General features: G+C 41.5%; 1 protein-coding gene across 7 annotated transcripts in view; it reads right to left on the bottom strand.

The window, feature by feature from the left end:
* Nucleotides 1–12,715, bottom strand: part of MTERF1 (mitochondrial transcription termination factor 1) — a 334,773-nt gene that overhangs the window by 224,951 nt on the left and 97,107 nt on the right. For 5 of the 7 annotated variants that reach the window (XM_061413389.1, XM_061413390.1, XM_061413388.1 and 2 more), the window contains one exon: nucleotides 3,984–4,222. The exons of the other annotated variants lie outside the window; for them this stretch is intronic. The gene's annotated coding sequence lies outside the window, so the exon portion shown is untranslated. The remainder of the gene's footprint in view (nucleotides 1–3,983; nucleotides 4,223–12,715) is intronic. 7 annotated transcript variants of the gene reach the window in all.

Here is a 12,715-nt window from a genome sequence, read left to right on the forward strand (position 1 = left end):
CCTCTTCACACAAAGCTTAGCACACAGAAGTTATAAATATATGTGTGTTGAAAGAATAAATGTCATACATTAAGACTATCTCTTGTAAGAAGGAAACTCTACACCAAATTTGACAATCACGCCAACTGACTGTCTTTACAAAAGAGGGTAGGTAGAATAGAGATCTGATTTAGCTGAAAAGGAAGATGAGATAATGTGATGTCAAAAAAAAAAAGAAAGAAAATGGAGAAAACAAATCTAGTTTTTTTTCTGAAATACCAGCTTTATGAACAAATGAAACTCATACATGTAGGCACACACTGTATGTTTCAAATCACCCATCAAGAGGTTTCCCTGGTGGCTCAGTGGTCAAGAGTCCGCCTGCCAATGCAGGAGACATGGGTTCAATCCTTGATCCAGGAGGATCCCACATGCCACGGAGCAACTGAGCTGGTGTGCCACAGCTGTTGAACCTGTGCTCCAAAGCCTGCGAACCACAACCACTGAGCCCACGCGTAGCAACTCCTAAAGCCCCCACACCCTAGAACTCGCACTCAGCGACCAGAGAAGCCACCACCATGAGAAGCCCGAGCACCACAACGAGTGGCCCCACCTCACCACAACAGAGGAATGCCCAACAGCAAGAGCCAGTACAGCCAAAGATAAATAAAATTATTTTTTTTTAAAGTACCCATCATGAATGTGATCATTCTGAAAGTTCTGGCCTTTCAAGGCTTGAGCGTGGAGAAGTGGACAAAGCTACTAGCTGAGTCAGCATGTGATGAACTATCCATAATAGTCTGTCACCTTGGCTTCGTATGTCAGTGGGTCCATGGAGCATGGTGCAGGTGCACTGAGAAGAAATGAGAACTTAGTAGAGTCCTTAGGCTAAGTAGGTCTCCTGAGTGAGAAGTCCCTGCTCCTACTTGGCTTCTTTCTCCAGCCTCCAGCACTGAAGCCAGTGATTGTCCATCCACCAGACCAACAGTGATTTCATGACAAGGTACCTCCCACCTATCATGGGAGCCACAAGTTGTCAGTCACCTCATTTAGGTGAATGCAGAGCAGGAACAGAGATCCAGATATAAAGAACAGACTTTGGACACAGCAGGGTGGGGCAGGTGGGAGGTAGGAAAGGGTGGGATTTAAGAGAGTAGCAGGGCAATACATACATTACCATATGCAAAATAAATAGCCAGTGGGAATCTGTTGTACAACACTAGGAACTCAGTGCTGTGCTCTGGCACAACTGAGAATTGGGATGGGATGGGGTTGGGGGGAGGTTCAAGAGGGAGGGGACATATGTATACTTATGGCTGATTCACATTGTATGGCAGAAACCCACATCCAAGGAGCGGCAGCTGCACAGTTGCAGGAGGGCCGAGAGGAGCTACTCCACGTTCAAGGTCAGGAGGGGCGGCCGTGTGGAGATACCCCTCATCCAAGGTAAGGAGCAGTGGCTACGCTTTGCTGGAGCAGCCGTGAAGAGATACCCCACATCCAATGTAAGAGAAACCCAAGTAAGACAGTAGTAGGTGCTGACAGAGGGCATCACAGGGCAGATACACTGAAACCATAATCACAGAAAACTAGCCAATCTGATCACACGGACCACAGCCTTGTCTAACTCAATGAAACTAAGCCATGCCGTGTGGGGCCACCCAAGACAGGAGGGTCATGGTGGAGAGGTCTGACACAATGTGGTCCACTGGAGAAGGGAATTACAAACCACTTCAGTATTCTTGCCTTCAGAACCCCATGAACAGTAGAAAAGGCAAAATGATAGGATACTGAAAGAGGAACTCCCCAGATCAGTAGGTGCCCAATATGTTACTGGAGATCAGTGGAGAAATAACTCCAGAAAGAATGAAAGGATGGAGCCAAAGCAAAAACAATACCCAGCTGTGGATGTGACTGGTGATAGAAGCAAGGTCCGATGCTGTAAAGAGCAATATTGCATAGGAACCTGGAATGTCAGGTCCATGAACCAAGGCAAATTGGAAGTGGTCAAACAGGAGAGGGCAAGAGTGAACATCAACATTCTAGGAATCAGCGAACTAAAATGGACTGGAATGGGTGAATTTAACTCAGATGACAATTATATCTATTACTGTGGGCAGGAATCCCTTAGAAGAAACAGAGTAGCCATCATGGTCAACAAAAGAGTCTGAAATGCAGTACTTGGATGCAATCTCGAAAACAACAGAATGATCTCTTCATTTGATACAGTATTCATTTCACCGATAATCTAAAGTAAGCATGTTCTAAATCATCTGGGTAACCACACATAAACTGGAAATCCAGTTGAAATAGCATTCCACTTGGAATTCCAGTTGAGGCTATTTCAAATCCTAAAAGATGATGCTATGAAACTGCTGCATGCAATATGCCAGCAAATTTGGAAAACTCAGCAGTGGCCACAGGACTGGAAAAGGTCAGTTTTCATTCCAATCCCAAGGAAAGGCAATGCCAAAGAATGCTCAAACCACCACACAATTGCACTCATCTCACATGCTAGTAAAGTAATGCTCAAAATTCTCCAAGCCAGGCTTCAGCAGTATGTGAACCGTGAACTTCCAGATGTTCAAGCTGGTTTTAGAAAAGGCAGAGGAACCAGAGACCAAATTGCCAACATCCGCTGGATCATCAAAAAAAGCAAGAGTTCCAGAAAAACATCTATTTCTGCTTTGTTGACTATGCCAAAGTCTTTGACTGTGTGGATCACAATAAACTGTGGAAAATTCTGAAAGAGATGGGAATACCAGACCACCTGACCTGCCTCTTGAGAAACCTATATGCAGGTCAGGAAGCAACAGTTCGAACTGGACTTGGAACAACAGACTGGTTCCAAATAGGAAAAGGAGTTCGTCAAGGCTGTATATTGTCACCCTGCTTATCTAACTTATATGCAGAGTACATCATGAGAAACGCTGGACTGGAAGAAGCACAAGCTGGAATTAAGGTTGCCGGGAGAAATATCAATCACCTCAGATATGCAGATGACACCACCCTGATGGCAGAAAGTGAAGAAGAACTAACGAGCCTCTTGATGAAAGTGAAAGAGAGTGAAAAAGTTGGCTTAAAGCTCAACATTCAGAAAACGAAGATCATGGCATCTGTTCCCATCACTTCATGGGAAATAGATGGGGAAACAGTGGAAACAGTGTCAGATTTTATTTTGGGGGGCTCCAAAATCACTGCAGATGGTGATTGCAGCCATGAAATAAAAAGATGCTTACTCCTTGGAAGGAAAGTTATGACCAACCTAGATAGCATATTCAAAAGCAGAGATATTACTTTGCCAACAAAGGTCTGCCTGGTCAAGGCGATGGTTTTTCCAGTGGTCATGTATGGATGTGAGAGGTGGACTGTGAAGAAAGCTGAGCACCGAAGAATTGATGCTTTTGAACTGTGGTGTTGGAGAAGACTCTTGAGAGTCCCTTGGACTGCAAGGAGATCTAACCAGTCCATCCTAAAGGAGATCAGTCCTGGGTGTTCACTGGAAGGACTCAGGCTGAAGCTGAAACTCCAGTACTTTGGCCATCTCATGCAAAGAGTTGACTCATTGGAAAAGACCCTGATGCTGGGAGGGATTGGGGGCAGGAGGAGAAGGGGACGACAGAGGATGAGATGGCTGGATGGCATCACTGACTCGATGGACATGAGTTTGACTGAACTCCGGGAGTTGGTGATGGACAAGGAGGCCTGGCGTGCTGCAGTTCTTGGGGTCGCAAAGAGTCGGACACAACTGAGCGATTGAACTGAACTGAACTGATATAATATTATAAAGCAATTATCCTCCAATTAAAAATAAATAATTTTTTAAATCACAAAAAGATAAAAATTTTTAAATTACCTGGACAAAGGTAATCTGAGAAGTCACCTTAGTCCAAGAAATAGAAAAATTATTTGAATGTTGTATGACCTGAAATTAATGTGTTTTTGTTCAGGCTGCTGTAACAAAATATTACTACAGACCAGTGGCTTACACAATACATACTTACCTTATCACACTTCTGGAGACTGAAAGGTCCAAGATCAAGGTATTGAGTGAGATCCCTCTTCCAGGATTGCAGATGGCTGCCTTCTTCTGAATCCTCATGTGGCAGAGAGAGATCATTTCCCTTTTGTCTCTTCGTATGAAGCATTAATCCCACTCAGGAGATTTCCACTCTCATGACTTAATTACATACCAAAGCTCCATCTCCAAATGCCATCGCATTGACGATTAGGGCTTCAACATCTGAAACGGGTTGGGAAGGGTGGGGTGCAAGGGAAACAGATGCAAACATTCAGTCCATAGCAGTGTGTGACTAAGTTAAAGGATTTTCCAATCTTAGTCATCAAGAGAAGGCTTTAGAAAGGTCTCTTCACTTTCACTTTTCACTTTAATGCTTTGGAGAAGGAAATGGCAACCCACTCCAGTACTCTTGCCTGGAGAATCCCAGGGACAGAGGGGCCTGGTGGGCTGCCATCTATGGGGTGCCAGCCCATAGAGTTGGACATGACTGAAGCAACTTAGCAGCAGCAGCAGCAGCTACTGCTCAAAATTGGTCCTTTATGATCTGAAAATCAGTTCACTGGAAGAAGCCAAGAGTACAGAATATAAGCCTTCCTTGGTTCCTTCCCAGGATATCCGACCACACTTAAGAATAATTAGTAAACAATTACAAATAATTAGAAAATGAAATAACACTCTGACTTTGGCCTCTTTCTCCAGCATCCAATATTTGAATTTCAGTGACCATTCACAAAACCAACAGAATCATAGGTAATTTATCCTCCCTGAACACAATGTTTTATCACACACAAGTCTCTCCTCTCCCAAATAAGACAGGAAACGGCTGAATCTCAACGTTTTCAATCTTTTGCTGACCCATGTAAAATGAATTTCTTTTTCTTGAGGATGGTCTTGATCCTGTATGAAGGTCAGGAAGCAACAGTTAGAACTGGACATGGAACAACAGACTGGTTCCAAAGAGGAAAAGGAGTACGTCAAGGCTGTATATTGTCACCCTGCTTATTTAACTTATATGCAGAGTACATCATGAGAAACAGTGGGCTGGAGGAAGCACAAGCTGGAATTAAGATTGCTGGGAGAAATATCAATAACCTCAGATATGGGAGAAGGCAATGCAAACCCACTCCAATACTCTTGCCTGGAAAATCCCAGGCAAGAGGGATTGGATGGATGGAGGAGCCTGGTAGACTGCAGTCCATGGGGTCGCTAAGAGTCGGACACGACTGAGCGACTTCACTTTCACTTTTCACTTTCGTGCATTGGAGAAGGCGATGGCGGCCCACTCCAGTGTTCTTGCCTGGAGAATCCCGGGGATGGAGGAGCCTGGTGGGCTGCCATCTATGGGGTCGCACAGAGTCGGACACAACTGAAGTGAATTAGCAGCAGCAGCATACAGATGACACCAAGTTTATGACAGAAAGTGAAGAAGAACTAAAGAGCCTCTTGATGAAAGTGAAAGAGGAGAGTGAAAAAGTTGGCTTAAAGCTCAACATTCAGATAACTAAGATCATGGCATCCAATCCCATCACTTCATGGCAAATAGATGGGGATATAGTGTTAGATTTATGACCAACCTGGACAGCATATTAAAAAGGAGAGATATTACTTTGCCAACAAAGTTCCATCTAGTCAAGGCTATGGTTTTTCCAGTGATCATGTATGGATGTGAGAGGTGGACTATAAAAGACAGCTGAGCACTGAAGAATTGATGCTTTTGAACTGTGGTGTTGGAGAAGACTCTTGAGAGTCCCTTGGACTGCAAGGAGATCCAACCAGTCCATCCTAAAGGAGATCAGTCCTGGGTGTTCATTGGAAGGACTGATGTTGAAGCTGAAACTCCAATACTTTGGGCACCTGATGCGAAGAGTTGACTCATTGGAAAAGACCCTGATGCTGGGAAAGATTGAGGGCAGGAAAAGGGGACGACAGAGGATGAGATGGTTGGATGGCATCACTGACTCGATGGACATAGGTTTGGGTAGACTCCAGGAGTTGGTGATGGACAGGGAGACCTGGCGTGCTGTAGTTCATGGGTTCACAGAGAATTGGACATGACTGAGCGACTGAACTGAACTGTTCAATGAATCTTAAGTCTAGTCCAGTGAGCACAATTTCACATCATAAGCCAAACATAGTACTGGTCAAGAAGAACACCTACATGAATGATGGAGTGAAAACCTTTAAGATAATGGTTAACAAATAAGAAATAATTTTCTAAGAAATTCTAGAAAAGAAATGCAGAATATATGCAGCTTGAGCATATTTTCCTTTAACCCTTTCCCAGAAATAAATTAATTGAAAAAGTAACTGTCAAGTGTCATCTAGAGTCAGAGACAATGAAAAGCCACCTCTAAGAATAACCATGAGTGGCAAAGTCCCTGGAGGGATTTGAGGAGCCAAACAAGTTTATTTCGCATCATTTAATGCCAGCAAACTAAACATGAACACTAAAGTGTGAAAGAAAATTCTTAAGCTGATTTCAAATCATAGGCATATGTTTGGCTGGAAAAACACATTGAGGAACAAACACTTCAAAGGAAAATCCTTTAGAAATGGAATCACTGGCACTAGACCCACAGCCTGTTAAATTGTTTGACCAAAAAGACTGCTTCAAGAATCCGCAGCTCTTTACTCCTATAACCAAAGCAGGAATATTTGGAAGCAGTCCTGAAACCATAACTTGACTTGCGACACAATCCCTTTTCCATAACTCTGGCCAAACAGTCTAACTCTCTAAGGAACTAAGAAGCAAGCAGCCTCTTGTTCTTGATGTATCCAAGTAGAAAGGAGTTCCCAGATGTAATTGTGATACAAATAGCATGCAAAACTACTCCACAGAGGCAACACTAGCTTTGATAGTCATTGTATTACCAGTTTTGTTATTTTCTTGTAGGCTCATTTATACCTCACCTTTCAGATGAGTCTGTATTTGTGTGTGTACATATACCCACATATGTATAACAAAAACTTCAATTCAGGACTTAAAATCAGTGACAACTTTCAAACCACTTGAAGGAAAGTTTGAGGAAATTTTGTCTTTCTTTTGTTCCACAAAGTACACATGTAATTCTCTATGTTTATGGAATAAGCTTAGATGGAAGAAGGCAAATAGTAGAGGATCAGAATAAATTCTCATCCAGACAGTCTTAGTTGGAATATAAATTATACTTTTGGACATAAATTATACATAGAAAAACCATTATTTACATATATGCATATTTCTGGGTGTTTATATTCTTCATAAAATGAGTATAAGAGGGGACAATTCTCATATCCTTAGGTGGCAGCAGCATTGAAAGCATTTAGTAATAAATAATCTTCAGAAGTTTTTCAGAACCAATTGTTTTCCAGTAGGAGATCCAACCAGCCCATTCTGAAGAAGATCAGCCCTGGGATTTCTTTGGAAGGAATGATGCTAAAGCTGAAACTCCAGTACTTTGGCCACTTCATGCGAAGAGTTGACTCATTGGAGAAGACTCTGATGCTGGGAGGGATTGGGGGCAGGAGGAGAAGGGGACGACAGAGGATGAGATGGCTGGATGGCATCACTGACTCGATGGACGTGAGTCTCAGTGGACCCTGGGAGTTGGTGATGGACAGGGAGGCCTGGCGTGCTGCGATTCATGGGGTCGCAAAGAGTTGACACGCCTGAGCAACTGATCTGATCTGATGTGTATTAAGTTCTCCTTTCATTCAGCTATGAATTAGGAAATGTACACCCCACCAAGAAAAGTTTTCCGTGATGCTAAGTAGCTTCACTATTATCTTCTACACAAAAGCACATGGCGTTTCCTATTTTACTTTCCACCAGATTGTGAGAGGAAGTTTTCTCCTTCTACAGCTCACTTGAGTGTTCATTCATCCAGGCTGCTCTGCTTTCTGCCTTGCTCTCTGGCAGGTCTCAGACCTGAAGAAATTTAAGGCATCAAAAACTTGAGATAAGAACTTCTGGGAGTCAAACAGCCTCACCCCTGGTGTTCAGAAGCACTAGTGTTTTGGGGGGCCAAAAACAGCATAGGAAGGGGATACCAACAATGGATGCACTGCGTGCCAGAAGAGAAAAGCCCCTTCAAAACAACTGTTTACATAAAGCACAATGAGACTCCCTCACTACTATTACCATCACCTTCCAAAGACTGTCTCTTGATGTTCGCTTATTACTCAAAACTGCAATCACTGTCTTGGAATTCATCATTCTTTTCCCTACCTGGATAACATCTAAAGGGCTATCATGACAGGACCTCTTTCTGAACCCAGTTAGATAGCATGAGAGGTGGTTCTACTTCTGCCAAAAGAGCTGAAGAGCAAAGGGGAATAATTCAGGGGTTATATAAGACATTTGTAACCCAGGTTTGCTCTGACTTTCCATTCTCAAGACTAGACAATGTAAAGTGACACAAACTTTAGCTATTCTCATTATACTCCTAGGTTATCACATCTCGGTCACCATCAGTGGCATGTCTCAGCAATAGTTGTAAAAATGTAAACCTCTCTGACTTTTGCTTTTCAGAATTTTTGAAACTAAAAAGCAACTTACTCTAGAAAGAATGAAGATAAAGACCAAATGGCAAATGAAATAAGCTACGTGACAGATACTTTCTTCAGCTTAACATTAATGTCTTTGTCTTCTTTACTAAACTTCAAAGATCTCACATGTCCCTTCTTCCTTGCCCAATCCTTTTCCATCACCCTACACTACCCTACCCTCAAGTTGGAATAAATCCTGTTCTTCGTTATGTTCCCATAACATTTTGCTCAAATGCTGATCACATCCTGCTCTAGCTGTGCCATAACTGCATGTGTGTGTGACCCCCCCTGTGCGTGGTAAGTCGCTTCAGTCGTGTCTGACTCTTTGTGACCCTTTGGACTACAGCCCACCAGGCTGCTCTGTCCACGGGATTCTCCAGGCAAGAACACTGGACTGGGTTGCCATGCCCTCCTCCAGGGGATCTTCCTGATGCAGATATCGAACCCACGTCTCTTACATCTCCTGCACTGGCAGCCCCAGGTTCTTTTCCACTAGCACCACTTGGGAAGCCCCTGATCTCCCTCACTGGAGAGCAAACTGGTTGAGATCAGAGAATAGGTTTCATTTTCCAATTTTTCTTGCCAATGTAAGAAATAAATATTTATTCGAAATGTTTATTTCAAATGTTGCCATTTGAAATAAATGCTTGTTGGATTAAAATCATATGAGGATAACTAAAAGTCCTGAAAATAGTTGAATCCCTATTGCCTATATAGGATATTTATTATGAAGTTGAAAAATGTCCACATGTAAAGTCTGTAGCAAAAATTGTGAGAGTAACAAATGAATCAGGAGAATGACAGATTAGAAATTGCTTTCTTTTTCCTTAGGAAGGACACACTATCATATTTAGAAGCCAATATAAACATCCTGTTATCCATGTGAATGACAATCTATTAACATCGGACTGCATGGAGCCTTTCTGAAGTAAATGGGTACAAATATAGAGAAAGAGTTTAGAGCAAGGGTTCAAAATAAGGACTCTGAACTTAAAAGGTCTCCCTATGGCTAACATGGGGAATACTTGAGCAACAAAATAAATAAATACAGTAATAGATATAACCCATAGAATAAAATAAGAAGTCATGTAGTCTCTGTTGATATAAATAATGACAGCACTTTCTTGCAATGACATTCCACTAATAATTGTAGAAAAAATGGTGGGAAAATCACCATACAGCAAACACCACTGTTACAACTGTTTCAGGCAACTATCATTAACAGATGCTAAAATGCAAGGCAAGAGTATGATGAGAAATAGAAAATTTGTCTCAAAATGTAATTTGACAGCAAAGAATGAGATTTCTTTAACAAATAAAACTCTACCTTCAGTGAGTGGTCCTGTAATATTGCCTTGAAAGACTGTGTTTACTCCTCTTGTTTGGTACACTTTTTTAAACTACACTTTCAAATGTCAAAGGCAAAAATGGTGTATTTTCAAATCTGGCAGACACCACATTTACCAAATGATCAAACATCACCAGTGATAGGCAAATCAAAATCCTATATCTCTGATATGATTTACAACCCAAATTGAAGGCCATTCAATGAAATAATTGGCCAATACTCTTAAAAAGTGTCATGAGCATTAAAGACCAAAAAAAAAAGGGTATCAGGAACTTCCTAGATTGAAGGAAACACTATAACTAAATGCTTGAGTGAGTTTGACTGTTAGATTCTTCGTATAAGTGGTTATCCTGCAGCATTTATCTTTCTGTGTCTGGTTTATTTCACTCAGCCTAATATCCTCCAGTTTCATCTATGTTGTTGCAAATGGGAGGATTTCCTTCTTTCTCATGGCAGAATAACATGTGTACATGGCCGGTAGAAATATCAACAGCCTCAGATATGCAGATGATACTACTCTAATGGCTGAAGAGGAACTAAAGAGCCTCCTAATGAATGTGAAAGAGAAGAGTGAAAAAGTTGGCTTAAAACTCAACATTCAAAAAACTAAGATCATGGCATCCAGTCCCATCACTTTATGCCAAATAGAAGGGGGAAAAGTGTTGTTTTCTTAGGCTCCAAAATCACTGTAGATGGTGACTGCAGCCATGAAATTAAAAGATGTTTACTCCTTGTAAGGAAAGATATGACAAACCTAGACAGTATATTAAAAGGCAAAGACGTCACTTTCCAACACAAGTCTGTCTAGCCAAAGCTATGGTTTTTCCAATAGTCATGTGTGGATGTGACAGCTGAACCATAAAGAAGGCTGAGAGCTGAAGAATTGATGTTTTCAAATTGTGGTGTTGGAGAAGACTCTTGAAGAATTCCCTGGACTGCAAGGAGATCAAACCAGCCAACTGAAAGGAAATCAGTCCTGAATATTCATTGGAAGGACTGATGCTGAAGCAGAAGCTCCAATACTTTGGCCAACCTGATGCAAAGAGCCAACTCAGGAAAAACCCTGATGCTGGGAAAGACTGAAGGCAAAAGGAGAAGGGAGAAGCAGAGAATGAGATGGTTAGCTAGCATCACCAACTCAATGGACATGAATTTGAGCAAACTGTGGGAGACAACGAAGGACAAGGAAGCCTGGCGTGCTGCAGTTCACGGGGTCTCAAAGAGTGGAACATGACTTAGTGACTGAACAACAACAACGACAGTGTGTACACACACACAAACGCACCACATTCTCTTTATCTATTCCCGTAGTCGATAGAGTTAAGTTGCTGCCACATCTTGGCTATTGCGAATCATGCTGCAATGAACATGGGAATATAGATACCTCTGAGAGATACTGATTTCATTTCTTTAGGATATATAGATACAAGTGGGATTGTTGGATCAAATGATAGCTCTATTTTTTAGTTTTTTTTGAGGGCTCTGCACACTATATTCCAGAGTGACGGCACTAACTTATATTCCCACCAATAGTGTACAAGGATTCCTTTTTCTCTGCATCCTTGCCAACATTTGTTATCTCTTGTCTTTTTTGATAAAGCCATTCTAACTATTTTGAGGTGATATTTCATTGTGGTTTTGATTTGCATTTCCCTGATCAGCAATATTGAACACTTTTTTACCTGCAAGTCACTTGGGAAAATGTCTATTCAGTTCCTATGCCCAATTTTTAATTGTTTATTTGGTTTTTTGGTATTGAATTGTGTGAGTTCCTTATATTTTTTGGATAGTAACTCCTTATCAGATAGATAGTTTGCAAATACTTTTTCCCACTCAAATGGTTACATTTTTATCTATTTTATTTTTTGATTGTTTCTTTTGCTGTGCAGAAGTTTTTTAGTTTGATGTAGTCCAAACTGTCTACTTTTGTTTTTGTTGCCAATATTTTTTGTGTCATATCCAAGAACTCATTACCAAGACCAATGTCAAGAAACATTTTCACCTATGTTATCTTCTAGTTTTATGCTTTTGAGGCTTATGTTTATGTCTTTAATTCACCTTGAGTTAATGTTTGTGTATTTTGTAAAATAAGGATTCGATTCCATTTTCTGCATGTGGATGTCCAATTTTCCTAACACCATTTATTGAAGAGACTCTCCTTTTCCCATTGTGTATTCTTGGCACCCTTATCTAAGATAAGTTGATAATATACGCCTGGGTTTATTCCTGGGCTCTCAATTCTTTATTTTTTAATTCTTATTTTTATTTGGAGGATAACTGCTTTACAATGCTGTGTTGGCTTCTGCCATACAACAAAGTGAATCAGCCGTAAGTACACATATGTCCTTTCCCTTTTGAATCCTCCTCCACTCCCCACCCCTTCCCACCCCTCCAGGTTGTCTCAGCATACTAGGTTGAGCTCCCTGTGTTATACAGTAACTTCCTACTAGCTATCTGTGTAATCTATGGTAACGTATATGTTTCAACGCTACTTTTTCAATTTGTCCCACCCTCTCCATGCGGAGAAGGCAATGGCACCCCACTCCAGTACTCTTGCCTGGAAAATCCCATGGACGGAGGAGCCTGGTAGGCTGCAGTCCATGGGGTTGCTAAGAGTCGGACACGACTGAGCGACTTCACTTCACTTCACTCCATGCCCCACCGTGTCCCAAACCTGTTTTCTATGTCTGCGTCTCTATTCCTGCCCTGCAAATAGGTTCATCAGGACCATTTTTCTAGATTCCATGTATATGCTTTAATATGCAATGTTTGTTTTTTTCTCTTTCTGACTTACTTCACTTTCAGTAATACTGGGCTCTCAATTCTTAATGACTTCATGC

Source organism: Bos javanicus, chromosome 4 (genome assembly GCF_032452875.1).
Source record: "Bos javanicus breed banteng chromosome 4, ARS-OSU_banteng_1.0, whole genome shotgun sequence".
NCBI classification, from domain to species: domain Eukaryota; kingdom Metazoa; phylum Chordata; class Mammalia; order Artiodactyla; family Bovidae; genus Bos; species Bos javanicus.